The following is a 20,282-nucleotide window of genomic DNA, read 5'->3' as shown; positions in this document are numbered from 1 at the left end:
TATGAACATGGGGTATCTTCCATTTATTTGTGACTTCTTCAGTTTATTTTATTAATATTTTACAGTTTTTCCCTATTCAGATCTTTCCCCTCTTTAAATTTATGTCTAAGAATTTTATTTTTTATGCTACTGTAAATGGGATTATTTAAACCGCTTTTTTGATAGTTTTTTTTGTGTATGTAAATGCAGCTAATTTTTTATATTGATTTTGTGTATGGCCACTGTCCTGATTTTTAGTTCTAACAATTTTTGTTTGACATTTTAGAGTTTTCTATATATAAGATCATAACAGACAATTACATTTCTTCTTTTCCAGTTTGGCTGATTTTTTTTTTCTCTTAATTGCTCTGAGTAGGACTTTAGTAGTATGTTTAATCATATTTAATAGGATGGGTGTTCAGTAGAAGTGGACACCCTTGTCTTGTTCCTGATCTTAAAGGAAAAGCTTTCAGCTTATTATTGTTGAGGGGATATTGACAGTGGGCTTGTCATATCTGGCCTTTATTATGTGGCGATACATTTTAATGCCTAATTTGTTGAGCATTTTTATCATGAAAACATGTTGAATTTTTATCAAATGATTTTTATCTTTTATTCTGTTAGTGTAGTATTTCCCATTCATTTATGTGTGTATGTTGAACCATCCTTGAATCTCAGGGGTAAATTTCATTTGATTATAGTGTGTGACATTTTTAATGTGTTATTGAGTTCAGTTATGGATTTTTTCATATGTGTTTGCCTATGAGTTTATTTTCTCATTAGTGGCCTTTTTTGGCTTTGGCCGGAGGGTAAAGTTGGCATTGTGAGTGAGTGTGGAGTTGTTTCCTCTTGTTCATTTTTTTTTTTAAAACTTGAAAAGGATTGTAATTAATTCTGGTAATTACTCTGTTCAGATTTTTTTCTTCTTCATTCAGTCTTGGTAGGTAGTATGCTTCTAGAAATTTATCCATTTTTTCGAGGTTGTCCAATTTGTTGGTGCCTAATTGTTCATAATAGTATCGTATTTTCTGTTGTATTTCTGTATGACTAATATAGTTGTAATGTATCCTCTTTGATTTATACTTGCATTTATTTGAGTCCTCTTTTCTTTTTTCCTTTGTTAGTCTAACTAAAGGTTTGTCTGTTTTGTTTATTTTTTTCAAAAAATAAACTTACTTTGTTGTTCTTTTGTATTTTTTTTTCTGGTTTCTATTTCTTTTATTTCTGTTCTAATATTTATTATTTTTTCTGCTAACTTTGGACTTCTTAGTTTGTTCTTCATTTATCTAGTCCCTTGAGATGTAAAATTGGGTTATTTATTTAAGGTCTTTTTCTTCTTCTAATGTAAACATTTATCACTATGAACTTGCCTTTTGGAACTGCTTTGCGGCATCTTATAAGTTTCAGCGTGTTGTGTTTCCATTTTGGTTTGTCTCAAGATACTTTATGGTTTACATCAAGATACTTTATGGATTTCTTCTTTGACCCATTGTTTGTTCAGTAGCATATTGTTTAATTTCCACATATTTGTGAATTTTTTAGCTTTTCTCCTGTTATTAATTTCTAGTTTCATGCCGTTGTGGTTAGAAAATATACTTTATGTGATTTCAGTTTTCTTAAATTTGTTAAAACTTGTTTTGTGGTCCAACATATAATCTATCCTGGAGAATGTTCTGTATACACATGAGAGGAATGCTTATTCTGCTGCCATTGGATGGAATGCTCTATATTTCCATTCTATTTTGTCTGTAATGCTATTCAAAACTGCTGTTTCTTATTGATTTTCTGTCTGAATGATTTATCCATTGTTGAAAGTGAGGTACTATAGTCCCCTGTTATTATTGCATTGCTGTCTTTTCTTTCTTCAATTTTGTTAATACAGCTTTATGTTTTAGGTGCTTCAATGTTGGGTGCGTATGTATTTACAATTGTTATATCTGGTTGAAGAATAGACCTCTTTATCATTATGTATTGACCTTCTTTGTTTCCTGTGACAGGTTTTGACTGAAAGTCTACTTTGTCTGATATGAGCATAGCCACACTTTCTGTCTTTTGGTTATCTCTGCACGGAATAACTTTTTCCTTCCCTACACTTTCATCCAGTGTGTTTCCTTAAGGCGAAGATGAGTCTCCCGTATGCAGCATATTGTTGAATCTTCTTTTCTATTTAGTCTTCTGATTGGAAAATTTAATCCATGTGCATTTCAAGTGACTATTGATAGGTGAGGACTTACTGTTACAATTTTATTCATTGTTTCCTGACTGTTTTATAGTTTTTATGTTTTCTTTCTTCTTTTGTTGTTTATTGATTTTGGGGGGCTAGTAGTGTGCTTTGAATACTTTTTCTTCATCTCTTGTTTATCTAGCAGAGGTTTTTTCCTTTGTTGTTATCACAAAATTTACGTAAAACAAAAGTCTATTTTAAGCTGATACCTACTTAATTTTAATTGCATACAAAGTCACCCTACACTTTTACTCCCCCCCATTTTATCCATTTTATGCTTTTGATGATACTTTACACTTTTGATGTCACTTGATACTTTTATTATCCATTGTTTTATCTGTTAACAAATCATTGTAGCTGCAGTTACTTTTAATATTTGTCTTTTAACTTTGAAACCTGAGTTAAAAGGGATTTACATACCACCATTACAATATTATAGTATTCTGAATTTGAGTATATATTTATCTCTACCAGTGATTTTTAAAAATATTTTTTATATTTCATGCTCTTACTTAGTATCCTTTTGTTTAAACTTGAAACACTCTATCATTTCTTATAAAGCAGGTTTAGTGGGGATAAACTCTTTCAGTATTTGTTTTTTGGGCAGTATCAGAATATTTTTATTAATAGCAATTTTCATTATTAGTTAAACACTAAACACTTATTAAGCAACTATTTTGGTCAGACACTATGCTAGTTGTGGTTTTGCTCAACTATGTTTCTGTCAAATATATAAATGAATTATTTCTAAAGTTCAAATAATTTGAAATGTATACTATTAAATTTTCTCTCCTTGGCAGATTTTGATATGTTTTGCATATAATTGCTGGGTGCCCTGAATTTGGAGGCTTGGGCATTGGTTTCAAGCAGCACTCCTCATTCAGGGGACTTAAAATAATTTGGGAATTCCTGCATCCAACTGTTGTATTTTGTACCATTGAGCACCGAGTGATGGTATTGCTTTCAAATATAATTCTTATTTATTTCTGCCTAGCATGGAGTCCCTTTCATGGAATCTGAACCATATTTATTGATCAATAAATTTTGCTTCCAAAGACAAATGTAATATTTCAAGAGTTTTACTTTCAGCAAGCTGTAAAACAATGAGAAATTATGGACCAGAAAGAATTTTGAAAGAAGTGATCATTGGTTTGTGCTGAAAAGAAAAGAATGCATGTAACCATCTATGCACCTATACCAATATTTGCTTTAAACTATTTAATTAATTTTTATAAAAGATACATTTATGATGTATTTTATTACTTGTCACATTCATTATCAAAGGGGTCAATTCCTTCTCAAAGTAATGACTTAGTCTGAGACTCCTTCATTGTGCCCCATGCTTGTTATTTGAATTTCCAAAACAGAAAATGACTTTAGCTTAGACACTGTGTGTGGCCAGTGGAGATATTCTCAAAACTGTGGGTCATTGATTTGTCACTGAGCCAAACTTTCTGGTGCAGATTTCCTCCACAGAAAAGTCTTTTCAAAGTCAACCAGACAATTTTGCCCTTGGCCATTGAAAAGTAGGATTCGATTTGCTCTGTCTGTTTTGAAGAGGCAAAGCAGGGTGAGTGTCATTTCCCATCAGGTATTATTTGTGAAATGAACCCTTAAATGAAAGGCTGGCATATGCTACTGTTCTAATTATCTGCCCTTAGTTTAACTCTAACTCAACTGCTTTGGACATGTCTATAGTAAATACTTTTTCTATTATTCGATTAAATATTACTTCAGACTCTTTCTTAACAAACCTTCCCTGGGCAAAATTATAACCATGTCTTGGGTGCCCTGTCATTCATAGTTCACATGGGAGTTCTGTCTGCCTACAACTTTTTCTGGGTTCCTTAATTAGCCTAATCTGTCCTATGGTACAGATGGAGCTGATTCTGTCTCTTTAGTGTCCAGGGTTGTCATATGAGCCACGTAGACCAACAGAATCACCTCATCCCCTTGGTCATAGAGATTGGTTAAGGAATAAGCATGTGGCTCAAGCTGGCTACCAGAGTCCTTTCCGGGAAAGATCTTTTCCTGGTGAAAGTGGGCTTGGGACCCCCTGTGGATATCTTACTACCCAATGAAGAGGGAAAAACTGAAGCCTAGAAAGGAAGCCTAGAAAAGAAGAGGGAGATAGAGCTTTGAAATCTTCCACATGTGGGTACAGTTATATGACTTAGAAACACCCCCTCCTAAGCCCTTTCTTTTCCTTAGGCTAATTTGAATGAGTTCTGATTGCTGTAACCCCAAAGGTCCTGAAAAATGCTTCATTTCAAGTTGGTGCCATAAATGCTTTGCCTCTGGAGGACCCCACAGTATGATCGCAATGTAGCCTGCCCTCCCAGTGAGTGGCACAGCAAACATTCTTCCCTAGAATCATAGTTATCCCTCGTACCTCAGGCCTTAAGGACTTTGCCAAACACCCAACTTGGTAATTTCATGCGAAGCTTTTTAAATAAACATGCAAATGGCTTACTAGTTTTTGAGAATATTTACATCTTACAAGAGAACTCAGTATCCTAAGTTAAAAAAACACAATATTTTAATATGTAATAAAGAGTATATAGATACAAAATAAAGAAAGTGAAGTTATTTGCATGTTCCCGTATTTGGATTTAAAAGAAAGAAACACTGGCCCTAGCCGGGTTGGCTCAGTGGCTAGAGCATCAGCCTGTGGACTGAAGGGTCCCAGGTTAGATTCAGGTCAAGGGCACATGATGATTGTGGGCTCAGTAGGGGGCATGCAGGAGGCAGCCAATCAATGATTCTCTCTCATCAGTGATGTTTTTATTTCTCTCATTCTCTCCATTCCTCTCTGAAACCAATAAAAACATATTTTAAAAAATTAAAATAAAAAAAACCCCACTGTATTCACTTACTTAAAAATACCCATTATTGCTTCCTATGAGCTAGACATGATGCAAGGAACGAGAGGATACAATAGCAAGCGGGCCTGGTGTCTGCCCTCCAGGAAAACATTCGTTTTCTATCAGACAAGATTGATATGAATCAAGTAAAACTACGTTAAATATATTGTCACCTCTATGATAAGTACTAGCCTTTTGGCATATGTAACAGGACTGTTGGTTCTGGGACAACTGAATCTTAGATAACGGGAAGGCTGAGTAGGAGTTAAATGGATGAAACATGAGCGTGAGGGTAATAACTAAGAAAAATCTTTCCAGAAGGAGAGATTGCTTTTTCGAAAATTCTCAAGTGGAAAGATACATGATTTCTTTAAAGACTGGACAAAGGGAGCGTGGCAGCTGATGAAACTGAAGAGGTAGACAAGGGACCAGATCAAGCCAGGCCTTTCGAGTCAGAGCTGGCTGTCTTTCCTGTTCAGGCAAGTGGAAGCCACTGAAGTATTTTAGTCCCCAGAGTGACACAATTAGGTTTATGATTTAAAAGTTCAGCCCTGTCTGGTGTGGCTCAGTTGGTTGGGCTTAATCCTGTGCACCAAAAGGTTGCCAGTTCCCTTCCTGGTTGGGTCACATGCCCAGGTTTGCAGGCTCAATCCCCACTAGGGGGCGTGCAGGAAGCAGCTGATTGATGTTTCTCACATAGATATCTCTCTCCCTCTCCCTACCTCTCTCTCTAAAGTAAATAAAAACATATTTTCAAAAATAATAAAGTAAAAGTTCAGTTATCATTGTGACTTAGTGATTCTTAAGTCTGGCTCACATAAGAATCATTGGGGTGGCATAGGGCTCAACATTTAATGCTATTGTCTGGTTCCTATTTTAGTCCAGTAGAGACATAATCTTCTGGGGCAGGCCCCCAGCTCTGATCATCTTTAAAGCTCCCTCCAGATTCTAGGCTTGAGAATCCCAGATGTAGACCATGTAGAGGATGTGGCTTAAAAAGATCACTTGTGATACAAGCACTCCAAGCTGGCCTCTCAGTATGACCCAAGGTTACTGCGCCCCAAACTCATATTATCAGGAATTGCATTACTAGAAGTATATTTCCTAAATGAGAGAGGGAATTGTTCCTCTGTCCCCCCAGAATTAGACACAGCACACCTGAAAAGTTTATTCACCTCTCAGCACCAAATTTTACAAGGAAATTAGCTAACCTGAAACATTCCTAGAAGAAAACAAACCAGATAATAATAGGAATCTAGACCATAATGAAGAGAAATGACTCAATAGTATGGGATATGTTAAAACAATAAGTGAAAATATGGTAGGAGGTGAAGCCGACAAAAACCCTTGTCCTCAGAGCTCATATTCTATTTTAGAATGATCCTTAAGGTCAGACTTTTTCACTGCACTTTATGATTAGCAGCTATAGAATCTGTGTGTGTTTATAGGGAGCTATATTTTAATGATTAACTTTAGAACATCAAAAGTAGAAATCTCTGAAAAGCAAAGACGTTAACAGCTATGGAAGAATTCCAGTACGGGTAGCCCTCATAGAGAGTATTCAGAATCCAATGGCAAGGATTAAAGGTGTAGGAAGGAGATTGATGAGTGATCTAGCCCTTGATGAACACCAAATATTACAGTATTAAATACTAGCAGTACTTATATAGTTTGAGCATTGGCTATGTGCTAATCACTTTGCTAAGTGCTTTATTGTGCATAATCTCATATAAAGGCTTATACACTCATTACACAGATGAGGAAAAGGAAAACAGTATCCAGCCATCATTTTTAAAAGTTAAAGGCATTTACTCCTACATATATAAAGTGAAAATATGTCAAAGATGTGATTTGACATATTTATTGGTGACATGTGATGGTAAGACTGGTGCTGAGAGCATTTGAGGAGCTCCTTGTTTTAGGGGCATTAATAAAGGAATGTTGGCACCAGTTTGCTAGACTAGGTACAAAACTGGCTAATGTTTTATAGTGCAATGCACCATCTATGTGGGATTTATTTTTCTACTGGGGAGAAATAATTTGTCTCTTTAACAAACTGAAGTCTCCAAGGTAACATGCAACTTGACTAAATCTGGGGTCTCTCTATATTCAGTAGTAAACAGTGAATTAAACAAAGCGCATTTCCCATAAGTAATTCTTAAAATGGCATGTTAATTGCCACACATGCCTCTGAAAGAACACGACAAGCTCTGGGTATTATTTTCAAGTTTTGGATCATTTTTGTTAACATTAGGAGAGAGAAGTAACTTTTCAGGACTTTCCAGCTGGTAGTATTGAAGCTGGGTCTCAAACAGCCGCACTGAATGAGCCATGTGGCCAGTATTTGGGGAGATGCTGGGGGAGCACCCTTTACATCCCATCACCATTGTTCTGCTTTCATATGAGTCTGAGCCTGGTTTTTCCAGTTAGGTTTGTTTGTGTTTTTAATTCATTACTAAGACACTTGTTACCCATTCAAAATGAACTATTCCTCCTCTTTTATTCCCCCCAAAGTAGCTGGACACACCAAACATGATTAATAAGTACAGAGTGGTTCTTAAATCAGGCGCTACTGTCAACTCTAAGACCAAGGCTCTGGAACCCCAGATAGAAATAGGAGTCGTTAGAATTTGTAGCAGCTATTTTCTCAGTGAGACTTCTTCCTCAGCTGATGGGATTTGTTGTTGCTGTTGTTAATTTTGGAGGTTGCAGTTACCAAACATGGGGATTGCAGTTGTTAATGGCCTGTTTTTTAGAATGGTAACCTTGAGTCCTTCAGGTTTGGAGAGAGATTTTGGTTCTCTGCAATCGGTGCTTTGTTCGGCCTCATGTACTTGACAGCAGGTATGGTGTCACTCTTTTCCTTCCTTGTGATTTAATCTTGAGGAAAGACTTCAGTGTTATGTTTAGGAAATAAATGAAAAGGGTAGCTGTGCTTCATGTTCCACGAAGGCATTAGGACACTTGCCTGTTTCCAAGGTGATAGGGCCCCTGTGACTTTAAGGGGGCAGAAAAGTAACCCATCGAATAGTTTATTCTAGGAGCTCTAACGAGATGTAAGAGTGCAGTTGCAGTTTAGCTTTTAGGTAAGAGAAAGGGTTTGGTTTTTGCTTCATTGAAAGAACACTAAACTGAAATTTATTTATAGGTACTGTAATAAATACTTCACATGGATTATCTCAACATATCCTTAACAATTCCATGAGTTAGTTCCTATTATTCTCCCCATTTTATGGATGAGGATATTGAGGTCCAGAAGGTTAAGCAAGCTGAGTAGGATTCACAGACAGAGCTAAAATTAGACCCAGGACAACCAACTAGTTACAAGCCTACCCCTGTGAAGGTTACATGATATTACCCGCCCCCCCTCTCCCAAATGCTGCTGGGATTAAAAAAAAAGCATATAGAAAATTAACCCAAATCCCATTTTATAGCCTCAACTCTGGCATTAACTGTCTTTGCAACTCTGGACGAGCCATCTAATCTGTCTGGGCCTGCATATCCCTCTGTAACATGAAGGGTAGAAGCACTTTTGGTAGGATGGTCTCTGGGGTTCCTTTCAACTCATAAGTTCTCTGATTCTGTAATTGCATCCTGACCTTAGAGGGGCACATGGTCCCTTCCCCCACACACATACACTCACTTCATCCCAAGGCAAAAATCTAATCCTGCCAAAAGTGCCCGTTGCAATTGGATTCTAAACTCAAGACCCCACCGAATCCTATTATCCACAACAGCCCCTCGGGAACACACCACACTTTTACAATCTGGGCAGCCCCATCTTTAAAATAAGTTGCTAATGGGGTGGACTATTAGGAAGTAAAATATTAATACCGAAAGAAAAAAGTCAAAACAGATGAGGCTCTCCCTTTACATCATCTCTATTCTACAGTGTTACCTTGACAACTCAGCTTCGGCTGTTTAGATATTGGGCTTTCAGTGTGGGAAAAGGAGAAGAGGGGTGTCTGTCCTCTTCGTACCTGTAGAGATTTCCTCTCGTTTCATGGAAAAATGAAATGTCAAAGGTAGACCGCAAGGTCCAGCAGAATGTACACAGGACATCTTGGTGGAGGGTCATCCAGAAATAATCACAGGGGCACAGAATGAGGACACATTCTGATTGAAGGTACATTCTTTTCTCTTTTCTCTTTCCTATAATCATAACACACAGCAACAGCCTGTAAAACTTTAGTCACATTTTTGGACCAGCACAGACATAGAGCAGAGACCAGCCAAAGTGCCTGAAAAACAATTGCATTATTTTTAGTTGCAGCGGCCATAGATGCACACACCAGGATGGGGGCACAATTCTCAAGTGCTGAACCAGCCTGGAAACACTAAAAATATTACTCCCTCCAGTCTGTGACATTGTGAGTGAAGACTGAGGCAACGCAGGGAGCGAGTCCACATTAGACTTCATGACTCCTAGCTCTAATAGGCTTGTTGTCAGGACCAGCAAGGGCTCAAAGGGCTGAAGGGGGGGGGGGGGGGGGCGAGGAGGGGGGAGGGGGGGGGCGAGGCTCAGAAAAAGTGAATAGAAGAAGCAAGTCCTACAGGGGCGATGTTGAGCAGAAGAAAGAGAAGATGTCTCCAGCAGCTAGCCCCACCGAGCTGAGCCTGCGTGGAGAATGGCTGAGAAATCCAAACTGGTTCTAGAAGCAGTGCCCCTGGTGGTTGTGAGCCCAACAGACGCCATGGGCGCTGTTGCAGGGGAGCCGGGCCGGGCCGGACACATGTTTCCCATTGATAGCTGGAGACAGCCCAGTAGCTCCGCGTTGGCCTGACAAAGCCGTATTGAAGTGCAGACAGAGTACAGTTTCAAAGCAGGCAGAAAGAGAGCGGGAATGCTGTTCAGGAAATTCTTCAGGCATGGGCAGGGCCTTGGCTGCAGTTCCACAGTTGGAAAATCTGACTGGGGCAGCTCCTGAACACGGGCTGGGCCTGCTCGCACTCGGCAGGCCCCGGCCGCCTCCGTCACAGCCTCTCAGCACACCCCGGACCGAGGGCCATTTCACAGCTGCCTGGGAAGCAGACGAGAGAGGTAGGGGGCTGCTGGGTGCTTGCATGTCCACGCCTCTCTTCACTTCCTAAGCCTGCTGTTTGTTTGCACGGACTCCGACTTCCCAGGGCGTGTGTGTGTGTGTGTGTGTGTGTGTGTGTGTGTAAGTTAGAACTCCATCACTTACACATGTGGCGTGGACTTGGGATCTTTCCTTCCCCCCACTCCCTTCAAGATCTGACTTTCAGCGGCACTGAGACGCTTCTGAAAGCGGGGGGTGAGGGGGCAGCTCAGTGTGAAAAAAGAAAAGTATGTGATGTGTGTGTTGTCACCCGGCTCCCGCCTTCTGGAACTTTGCTGTGTGGAAGGACACTTCATTGGCAGGAAAGATCATTTTAAATGAAATTGTCTGTGTGCTTTGCTTCATGAGAGTTGTTAGAGGAGTGTTTTGTGTTTTTCTTTTAGCAGAAAATGGCTCTCATTTCGGGAGGGAAGTGGGGTTTGAAGTTTCTATTTTGGATGACACTTGCAGAGTGCAGGAGCAGATGTGTGTCTGTGTGTTCCTGGCATCTTCTTCTTATTATAGGAGGTTGTGACAGTCATTGAAGGAGCCCATTGATAGATTTGCCTAGTAATATGCTGGATCAAGATTTGTATTTGTTTGTATAATAATTTTTACTTTTTCTGAGTTTTACTCTCAAAAAATACTTCTACATTTTCTGAAATATAGATCACTAAAGAGTAAGAGAAAACAGTCATTTACTCAAAATCATTGTTAAAAGATGGAGACATAATGGTATGAATTTTATTTTATTGATCAATTGATTTCCTTTTACACCTTACAAAAGAGTGCCTTTTTTAAAAATCAAATTTTAAATAATCCTTGTCACACATATCAGCTATAATGCAATATAGATGTTTACTCCCCTAGGTAAGCTATAGCTTATTCTCTTTGCAATTATAAAATATGCAGAATAATGCAATTGCATCTAAGAAACTGGTCCAGCTGAGAAAGAGGTCGACTAAATTTCACTACAGTGTTGTGATTCCTGGCAGGGCAATCTGTGACAGCAACGGTGTTTTCCAAAGGGGTTTTGGCCAAGAGTCTGGTTGGGAGAAGAGATGAATGAATGGATTCTTGGATACTTCTTGAATAGCAGAATATTAGGAGCTAGGCCTCTTAGGGTGGGCCTCTATAAAAACAGGTGTGTGTTCGCTTCCGTTCTAAAATCTCTCAACAAGTAGCTAATAGTACAGAGTAAGGTTAATGGGTAAATGAAGAGTGTGTTTTTTATATCTTTCTCTGTGTACGACCTAGGATGAGTGGGCGGACACTGTGTCCTATTGGTGGAACTTGATTTTCAGCCAGCAATTTTATTTTCTCCACGGAGGGAATGGGGCAGCAGGATTTTTGAGTCTAAAAGATGGTGCACAACCGTTTTCTTCATCAGCCTCATCTTTGGGTTGGGCTGGGCAGGGAAGGGCTTGTGAACTGCAGGACAGGGAACAAGAAAGGCATGCAGTGAGAAGTCGGGAAAGACAGTGACTACACTATGTTTTTCTCAAGTGCCTACTGGGCGAGCAAAATGCCAAGACAGATTAGGAAGCCACATGAGCCATGGCCTAGCCCATTGCCAGTGCAAGCGGAGCCTCCGTGAGCTCTAATGTCATACATACTCTTCTAAATTTAGTGCACCCCAAACCCCGAGCAGAACAGGCAACTCCGTGTTGCAGGATTACGTGCAGCCATGCCTAAAACTTGGAAGAACCTCTCTAGTTTCCCTTTTTTGGCAATATGAGAGGAAAATAAGTGAGGCCCTCCCGGCGTTTGAAGAGAGATAGCCGGAGTGGAGGGTAGGGAAGAAATCCAGGGCAGAGGTGTGTGCAACAGGGACAGAGGAGTGGCCATACCACACACTGGGCAGTGAGGACAGAGTGAGGAGATCTGTGTGTAGGAGCGAAACACACTCTAGAAACAACACAGAGCAGCAGGCACTGATTTGTTTGACTGGACGTGTGTGGATAAACCATGGCCTCAGTGAGGAAAATGGTTTTACCCTCCTCACTGTAGGAGGCCCCCTGGTCAGTCTGCCCTGCTCTGCCTTCTGGAAGTAATCAGAAAGCACATTTTGTAAGATTGGCATCGTCCGAAGGTTCAGATTTCCTAAGCGGGGCGGGAGCAGGCTCTTAAGGCCTTATTTTTAACCCACATTTGTTCCATCCAGTGATCCAGTGATATTCCTGCTGGAGAGGGGGTGTCGCGTGAAGGGACCTGCTGGACTTAGGTGAATGATCGCAGTGGGCAAAGTGGGTTCCAGGCCCTGCTCCTGGACACTTCAGTATGAAGACAAACTTCCGAAAGGGATACAAAATGGTGTATATGTCTTATCCTAGTGAATTTATTCAATTTTTTATTTTCTTTTTAAAACCACCGCCAATGGCATGTACCACGTTGTTGCTGAAAGTGTTTAATATCTGTTTCATAATATAAGGAAGTTCTTAGCATCGAGGATTTTGCCATCTGGGAGGGATTTGGCTACCCTGTATTCAGAATTTCTTGAGTTTGAGGAATATAGTGACCCCTTTTAACAGGACTGGAAAAAAGATCTGTTCCTCCATTGTTGATTCAATCATTTGTTATGTTGTTATTTGTTTATACCATTTTCTTGTTCATAGAGTTTATTGGGGTGACCTTGGTTAATAAAATTATATAGGTGTCACGTGTAAATTCTATAATACATCAACTGCGTATTGTATTGTGCATTTACCAACCCAAGTCAAGTCTCCTTCCATCACCATTTATGCCCCCTATACTCTCTTCTGTCTCCCCTTACCCCTTTCCCCTCTGGAAATCACCATACTGTTGTCTGTGTCTATGAGATTTTTGTTTGTTGTCTTAATCGTTTTACCGTTCTCATACAGCCCTGCCACTACCTTCCCTCTGATAGCTGTCAGTCTGTTTCTATTTTGTTTATTTTGTTCATTAGATTCCACATATAAGTGAAATCGTATGATACTTGTCTTTCCCTGACTGGCTTATTTCACTGAGCATAATGCTCTTCGAGTCCATCCATGCTGTTGCAAAGGGTTTTTCATCCACTCCTCTATTGATGGACACTTGGGCTGCCTCTAAATCTTGGCTATTGTAATAATGTTGGAATGAAATAGAGGTGCATATGTTCTTTCAAATCAGTGTTTCAGATTTCTTCGTATATATTCCCAGAAGTGGAATCACTGGGTCATAAGGCAGTTCCATTTGTAATTATTTTTAGGTAAATCCATACTACTTTCCACAGTAGCTGCACAAATCTGTATTCTTACCAGCAGTACATGAGGGTTCCCTTTTTCCACATCCTCACCAACACTTGTTCATTGATTTATTGATGGTAGCCAATCTGACATGTGTGCAGCGATATTTCATTGTGGCTTTAATTTACATGTCTGTGATGATTAGTGATGTTGAGCATTTTTTCATATGTCTATTGGCCATCTTTATGTCTTTTTAAAATATTATGTATTTATTTCAGAGCAGAAGGGAGATGGAGAGAGAGATAGAAACATCAGTGATGAGAGAGAGAATCATTGATCGGTTGCCTCCTGCCACTCTGGGGATTGAATCCCATGTTACATATGTTGGCTCAATACTAGCTGGTGCCATGCTAGAGGAAGTAACATGGCAATGGACTCTTACTGTTCAAAGGGCCCTCAGGAATCACCTGGTTCCATGGTTTCTCAAAACTTCTTAAATCAAATTTTTTGAGGTTAGAGTAGGGGAATCCCTATATTATTAAAAGCTCCCTGAGAGATTCTGTTGAAGCCAGCCAGACACTGGTCCACAGAACTGAGTTTGTTTAACACTGTCGTGGCTAAACTATTATTGACTGCAGGGGTGCCATTTATAGCATTGCTAACAGATGCCAGCCAGATGTGATGACGGAGACCCTTCCTGCACTGGGAGGCAGCTTGTGGTGTTGTTTCTCAAGTCAAGCCTCCTCAGATTGGGCCAAATTTGTATCTCTGTACTTTCTTTGTAACCCATAGCCATTGTCATAGTAGTTTAAGCCACATTTGAGGGTGTAGTGGTAGTTAGTGCAGAAGTGAGGAGAAGAGAAGGAAATATAGGTAGAGGTGGCCAGGAATACTGGGATGCATCCTTAATCCACTGAAAGCTGGATCTCAGCTTTCCCATCTGTGAAATGGGATCAGATGCCTCTAAAGTGTTTTCCGTTTCTCACAATACATGATTTTTGTAATTCTAAGGCTCTTCCATTTCTTTTTTTTTAAATATATATTTATTTCAGAGAGGAAGCCAGAGAGAAAGGGAGAGATGGAAACATCAATGATGAGAGGAAATCATTGATCAGCTGCCTTCTGCCCCCCACCCCTCAACTAGGAAACGAGTCCACAACCCAAGCATGTGTCCTGACAGGAAATTGAACGGTGAACTCCTGGTTCATAGGTCAACACTCAACCCCTGAGCCACACCAGCCAGGCAAACTCTTCCATTTCTTTATGAATACCTTAGTCTGGGCATCTTGAGTTATTTTATCTACCCTTATCTTTTTCTGTGCTATTCTCTTTCTTTTTCTCTAAACACATTCCAGTTAACCTCCTCCTGAGAAAAATGTAGTTCTCTGAACTCAATTCCAGTCATCTGACCAGTACTTGTTCCCGAATAAGACAACATACATCTATTAACCTAAGGGGAAGAGGGTGATGGTCAGGGAGAAAGCACAGCAAGAAAAAAGAATGTGGTAATCTAGTAGCAGAAGGAGAGTGTTTGTACTGTGACCTGAGCCCCGGCTCTGAGCCTGGGCTGTGATCCTAGCTGTGTGACCTTGGGCAGGTCACTTCATCTCCATGTGCCACAGTTGTATCATCTTGAAAATGGACATGGTAGTATGGACCCCATAGTGTGTTGTGAGATTGTGCACGTAAGGCACGTAACATGAAAAACTTGAGTATTTTAGCTTTCTATACTTTAGTATTGACTGAGATGGCATGAGGCAAAGAATGAAATAAGCAGATAAGATAAAGTGAGACAATCGGCAGAGGAGAGAATATTTCACCCTGACTCATCCAGGTTGCCTTTTCTTTCTGCGTTGCCCGAATTTCTCTGCAGTGTCCGCTGTCCCCTTTCTTTCACCTTTGCTGCTACACAGAAAGGTGATCCTCTTCATTATTGCTTCAAATTCCTGCTGCCAAGTGTGAGCCGCCTTATAGAAAGGAGGCCATGTAAGCAGTGGCCCCTGGCCTGCCTTTCAGACAGGTGTGTGGGACGGGAGGAGAAGTGTGTTGCCACGGTTCACTACATGTGTAAACCTAGCGAGATTGCTTTGCTTGGAAATCTTGGCTGCTGGCCGTCCTAATGGAGCTCCGGGTGTGTGGGTGGACGTGGAAGGGATGGCTTTATTCTTCCCTTGAACCGATAAATGCAGTGGCACCTATTAAATAGCAAGCACAGTTTCCTGATAAAGACTCTATTGCCAGGGATTAGAAACTCTCTCCTTGTTCAAACCACTTTCCCTGGCCGGGGTGATAAAATCAGACTCTCTTGTGCGCACCCTGACTTCCAAATAATGCATTTCTGAGTTCCTGGAAACCCTGCAGGTCCTTGCAGGGGTCCAGGTATTCAGCCACTGAAACTACTCTTCTTGAGCCCAAGTAAGTAAGTATCAGGGTTAGCTCCTTTCTCCAAGCAAATCATTCAGCACCGCCCCATTCCTCTGACTCAGGCTGGGTGTGCGGTCCTGGGCATGGCATAGTCCATGAAAGCGGACTGCTTAAAGCCTGGAGACGGCCAAGAAGCCACCCCTCACTGTGTCCCTTTCCTTCCTGCTCTTACCTTCTTCCATCTCTCTTGGTCTGTATTCTGTCTAGCTCTTCCCTTCTATTTTTTTTTTAATTCCATTCTATCTTCCTGTTGCCAGGTTCTCTCTTTGTTATTGCTTAGTAGGCACTTACCAACGTCTCCTGCTTGTCTCAGTGGTCAGGAGTGGTGGTCATAGACCCGAGTCTGGGCTGCATTACTTCTACCACGTAATGACAGACATTAACCCCGAGAGTTGGCCATGATCATCTAAGGCAGTGGGCGGCAAACTCATTAGTCAACAGAGCCAAATATGAACAGTACAACGATTGAAATTTCTTTTGAAAGCCAAATTTTTTAAACTTAAACTATATAGGTAGGTACATTGTTATTAACTTAATTAGGGTACTCCTAAGGCTTAGGAAGAGCCACACTCAAGGGGCCAAAAAGCCGCATGTGGCTCGCAAGCCGCAGTTTGCCGACCACGGGTGTAGGTTTGTGGTCTCCCTTCTGTCATTGAAGACCCTGCTCCTGGTGTCTTGCAGGCTGAGGATGCCAGCAGTGGGTCCCAAACCAGCAATCCATGGACTGGCCAGCAGACACAGTTTGGTGTAGCTTTTTCATTGACTCAGTTACAGAGCATTTAAACATACTGAGCTATGTGTACAAATGTATATTATGTAGAAAAAGCTGAAGACAAGCATCCCTGGTCTGATTTCTTGCGGCGCAGCATTTGGTGGGATGTGGGAGCAGCTCCTGTTCCTCTGAGAGGGTCTGTGTCTGTGTCATCAACCTCCACCTTCCTTATCTGTAGGTGTTTCCATTAGTAAGCTCTCAATAGGCCTTCTGGTCTGAACTACAGAATGTATAAAATGATCTGAGTGACCTCCCCCCCACCCCCAGTTGTTTCAAGGGTGGTACATACAATGCCATTGTAGATGCATGAGAGAGAAATTAGGGTGTGGTTACCGGATTCTCTCAGGGGACAGTGCTGCGATGGGCTAAGTGTCTGTTGAGAGGACGTGCACTAGGGCCGCATGGTGGCCAGGAGCACAGGTGTCAGCAGTAAACATTCCTTGGAGTAATCACATCATACAACTTACATAGGATTTAAACATTTAAATGCGATAGAATCCAGAAAAGCCTCTGGGGTGGGGATTGATTAGGATGGGGCATGAGGGGACGCTCTCAGTTGATGGGAACGTTCCCTGTCTTGATTGAACATTGTTTACAGAGATGTACGGTTTTATAAATCTCTAGCTGGATGGTTAATAGCTGTGTATTTCACTGGAAGTACGTTGTATCTCAGTAGACACATGCACAATCTGTACAAACATACCTACACATATATGTGAAGGCATACCAAGTGCTTAGCACACTGTAAAGTAACGTTTAGGTATTATTATCACCATGCTTGTTTCTGGATTCTTTGATGTAAAAAAAAAATACAAATAATCATGACTAAAAATGAGATGAAGAGCATTTCCTTTTAGACAGCAGATTTCTCTGCAAGTTTTTGAGAGCTTAGATAATTGCTAAGGATCCTTACCAAACACAGTTGTCAAGGGAGCATCTACTGGGTCGATGCTAATTTTATAGAACTATTGAATCACTATAAAAGGAGGTATCTAATGTGTTGTAGCTGTTTTTCATGGTGTTGTAAAAGCTAATGGGTTTTAGAGACATATCCAAGTTGGTTTATTACCTGAAAAGGAGGGTGGTGGAATGCACCCTGGTTGAAATTCAGTAGTTGCTCAATAAGTATTTGATGAATCAGCTTAAAATTAATACCCAATTTGAGACATTCTAGCTCAAAATGTTAGAAAAACATTTTAAAATAAGTAATTATACTGTTTTGACCACAGATACACATATTGCTCTATCTGGTAGCATTTAACACAAGAATTCAGAGAACAGGCTTTTCAGCCAGATTATTTAACAAACTCTGGGTTCAAATTCTTTAACAAACTAAGTGAGTTTGGGTAGGTTACTGTGTCTCTCTGCTGCTCATTTGCCCCCTGCCCCCTGTGAGACGAGGGTAGTGATAGTACCTATCTCATCATTAAATGTGTGTGAAGATTCAACAAGCTCCGGAAAGCATTTAGAAGAGTGACTGGCACATAGTAACCGTTACCCAAGTGATGGTCATCAGTTTTGTGTGCTTTCTTTGTGTGAGGAAGCTGACGGCTTTGTTGTGGTTTGCCTTTGGGTATCGTTCAGAAAGCATATATATGGTGTTTGATTAAAGTGATGTCTAATAGTTTAAGGGGGAAAGACTGCACCGTGGAGCTTGTGGGCAGCATGCTGGTTTTTAGTTTAGCTTTCTTTGGCCTCGTCCCTACTTTACTCTGTGACCTTGTTAAGCCACGTCTCCTCCCTGAACCTGGCTTTCTCAGCTGTTAAGTCGTTTTTGAACTTGGCATTGTCCATGCTCCCTTCAAGCTCTGTGTCTTATTCTCTGATTTTACATGTTTGAGTCATGTTTATCATTCCTTTATTACACAGCTTGGTCCCCACATCGCAGAAGAGCTGTGGTGACTGGCTTGACTGGGATGGTCATTACCTGTTCTGGGTAGACTCATCCATGGGGATTTAAGAAGTTCGGATCTTGGACAACACAGGGTAGCTGGCTAGTTGAAATGGACCTGTCGCTCCTGTACAGAACGCTGGCCATAGACAAGGACATGATGGGGAGAGGCAGTGCCCTTTGCTTGTGAAAATGACACTGTTAAATTTGCGGTCAGGTGTTTGAAATTATCTTTCCTGTTCAGGGGTATTCAGTTTATGTATTCTTTTCTGATCCTCAACTTGCAACATCAAGGACTATGTTTAGAATGATGCCTGAGTTTTATGCACAGCCTAATCTTCAGTGACGCCAAGTCATTGCTCAGATATTAGCGTCACCATGAGGACAGCCTTTCCCATGCTTTTAGCATTTGAACCTGCTCTGCTCCCCAACCCACATCACTGCTTATCCCCCTTTTCTTGACTCTCTCTCTCTTCCTCCCTTTTGTTCTTGGTCTTTTCCCCATAGCACTCATTCTCTGTAACAGAAGTTTCAAACATGGTTTTCATTTTTGGTATCTGCCTCTCCCATCACTGCCTCCTACCATAGCCATGAGATGGGGGGAGGGGGAGGGTCTGTGTTTTTGCTCATTGGTGTATCCCAAATACCTATAATAGAGCCATGGGAGGGCCTGGAGGAAAACATGGATCTGTCAGGTGGTGGCCTTGTTCATGTATTCCACACAAAATACATGCCTATATGGTAATTCTAAATACCTTGTGACTTATTCAGGGAAAGCCAAGTCTTTGCCTCATTCCATATGAAATGGAAAGAAAATTGAGCCTGAGTTTGAGTCCAGACCCTAACCAACTTACTGGTTTGGAGTCCTTCAGAACATTCTTTCATTCCTGAGGACCTCAGTATCCTAATTTATGAAATAATTTTTTTGACATAATTTTAATCATATTGATCCCTTAGAATGCTGTCGGAAATGTCTGAGCCCATATATCTCAGAATTACTAGTACACATATGTATGTGTGTTTCAAAATTATATTTCTATCTGAAACTACTTACACTGGCACCTCACACATCTAAATCTCTAGAACAGTAAGAATTAATGTTTATAGTGATACAGAAATATCTTCTAATTCATCAAAGATAACTATTTTAAATTTATATGTAAGGGACGTTGTACTTTGGAAGATAACTTTAATAGTAACATCTACAAAAGCAATGGATATACACACACGTACTCAAACACACACACTTAGATCTAGCAATTCAGTTTTCAGGGCTTCCGTGAGAGGTATATTTGGACATACGTGAAAAATCCATGTTCCATTGCTATGGCTTTCAATAATACTGATATGCAGGAGACTTACACATTTCTCTCTAAGCCCAGTCTTCCCCCTGAGTTCCAGTCATAATTTGAAGTGGCTTTGTGATGCCACCCCATGGATTCTTCTATGCATTTCTAAATCAGCATGACGAAACTGACTGTCTTCCCTCTGCACACTCCGTTTGCCTCCTGCCCCAGAGCCTATTAGTCTCCTTTGCTGCCCATCCTGATGAACGGCAGCATCGTTCACCAGGCTGCTCAGCCAGAACCTTGGCATTCTCCTTGACTCCTGTCCTTTCGTTGCACACACTCTATGTCCTGGGGCAGCAGCAACATCCTGATAGCTCTACCTTCCAAATAGATTCCAAATACGGCAGTTCAGCACCTTCTCCCTCATCTCTACCCTGGTCTGGGTTGTTCTCTCTGGGCAAGAGTAGTACCCACAGGCCCCTGGCTTCTCCACTTGCATCCTTGTCCCCTGCAGTCCATTCCTTAGAGAGGCCGCTGGAGTGATCCCATGCTGACAAACAGCATCTCATGCCTATGCCCAGGTCTCTGAAA

General features: G+C 40.8%; 1 protein-coding gene across 2 annotated transcripts in view; it reads left to right on the top strand.

Moving 5' to 3' along the window:
* The window catches only part of SGCD (sarcoglycan delta), a 316,705-nt gene that overhangs the window by 14,065 nt on the left and 282,358 nt on the right, over window positions 1–20,282 (top strand). The window contains exon 1 of one of the 2 annotated variants that reach the window (XM_036313036.1): window positions 9,761–10,108. The exons of the other annotated variant lie outside the window; for it this stretch is intronic. The gene's annotated coding sequence lies outside the window, so the exon portion shown is untranslated. Of the gene's footprint in view, window positions 1–9,760; window positions 10,109–20,282 lie in introns of those variants that run through there. 2 annotated transcript variants of the gene reach the window in all.

Source organism: Myotis myotis, unplaced genomic scaffold, assembly GCF_014108235.1.
Source record: "Myotis myotis isolate mMyoMyo1 unplaced genomic scaffold, mMyoMyo1.p scaffold_m19_p_6, whole genome shotgun sequence".
Classification (NCBI taxonomy): domain Eukaryota; kingdom Metazoa; phylum Chordata; class Mammalia; order Chiroptera; family Vespertilionidae; genus Myotis; species Myotis myotis.
Note: the sequence above shows the minus strand (reverse complement) of the source record. Positions and strands in the feature narration are given on the sequence as shown.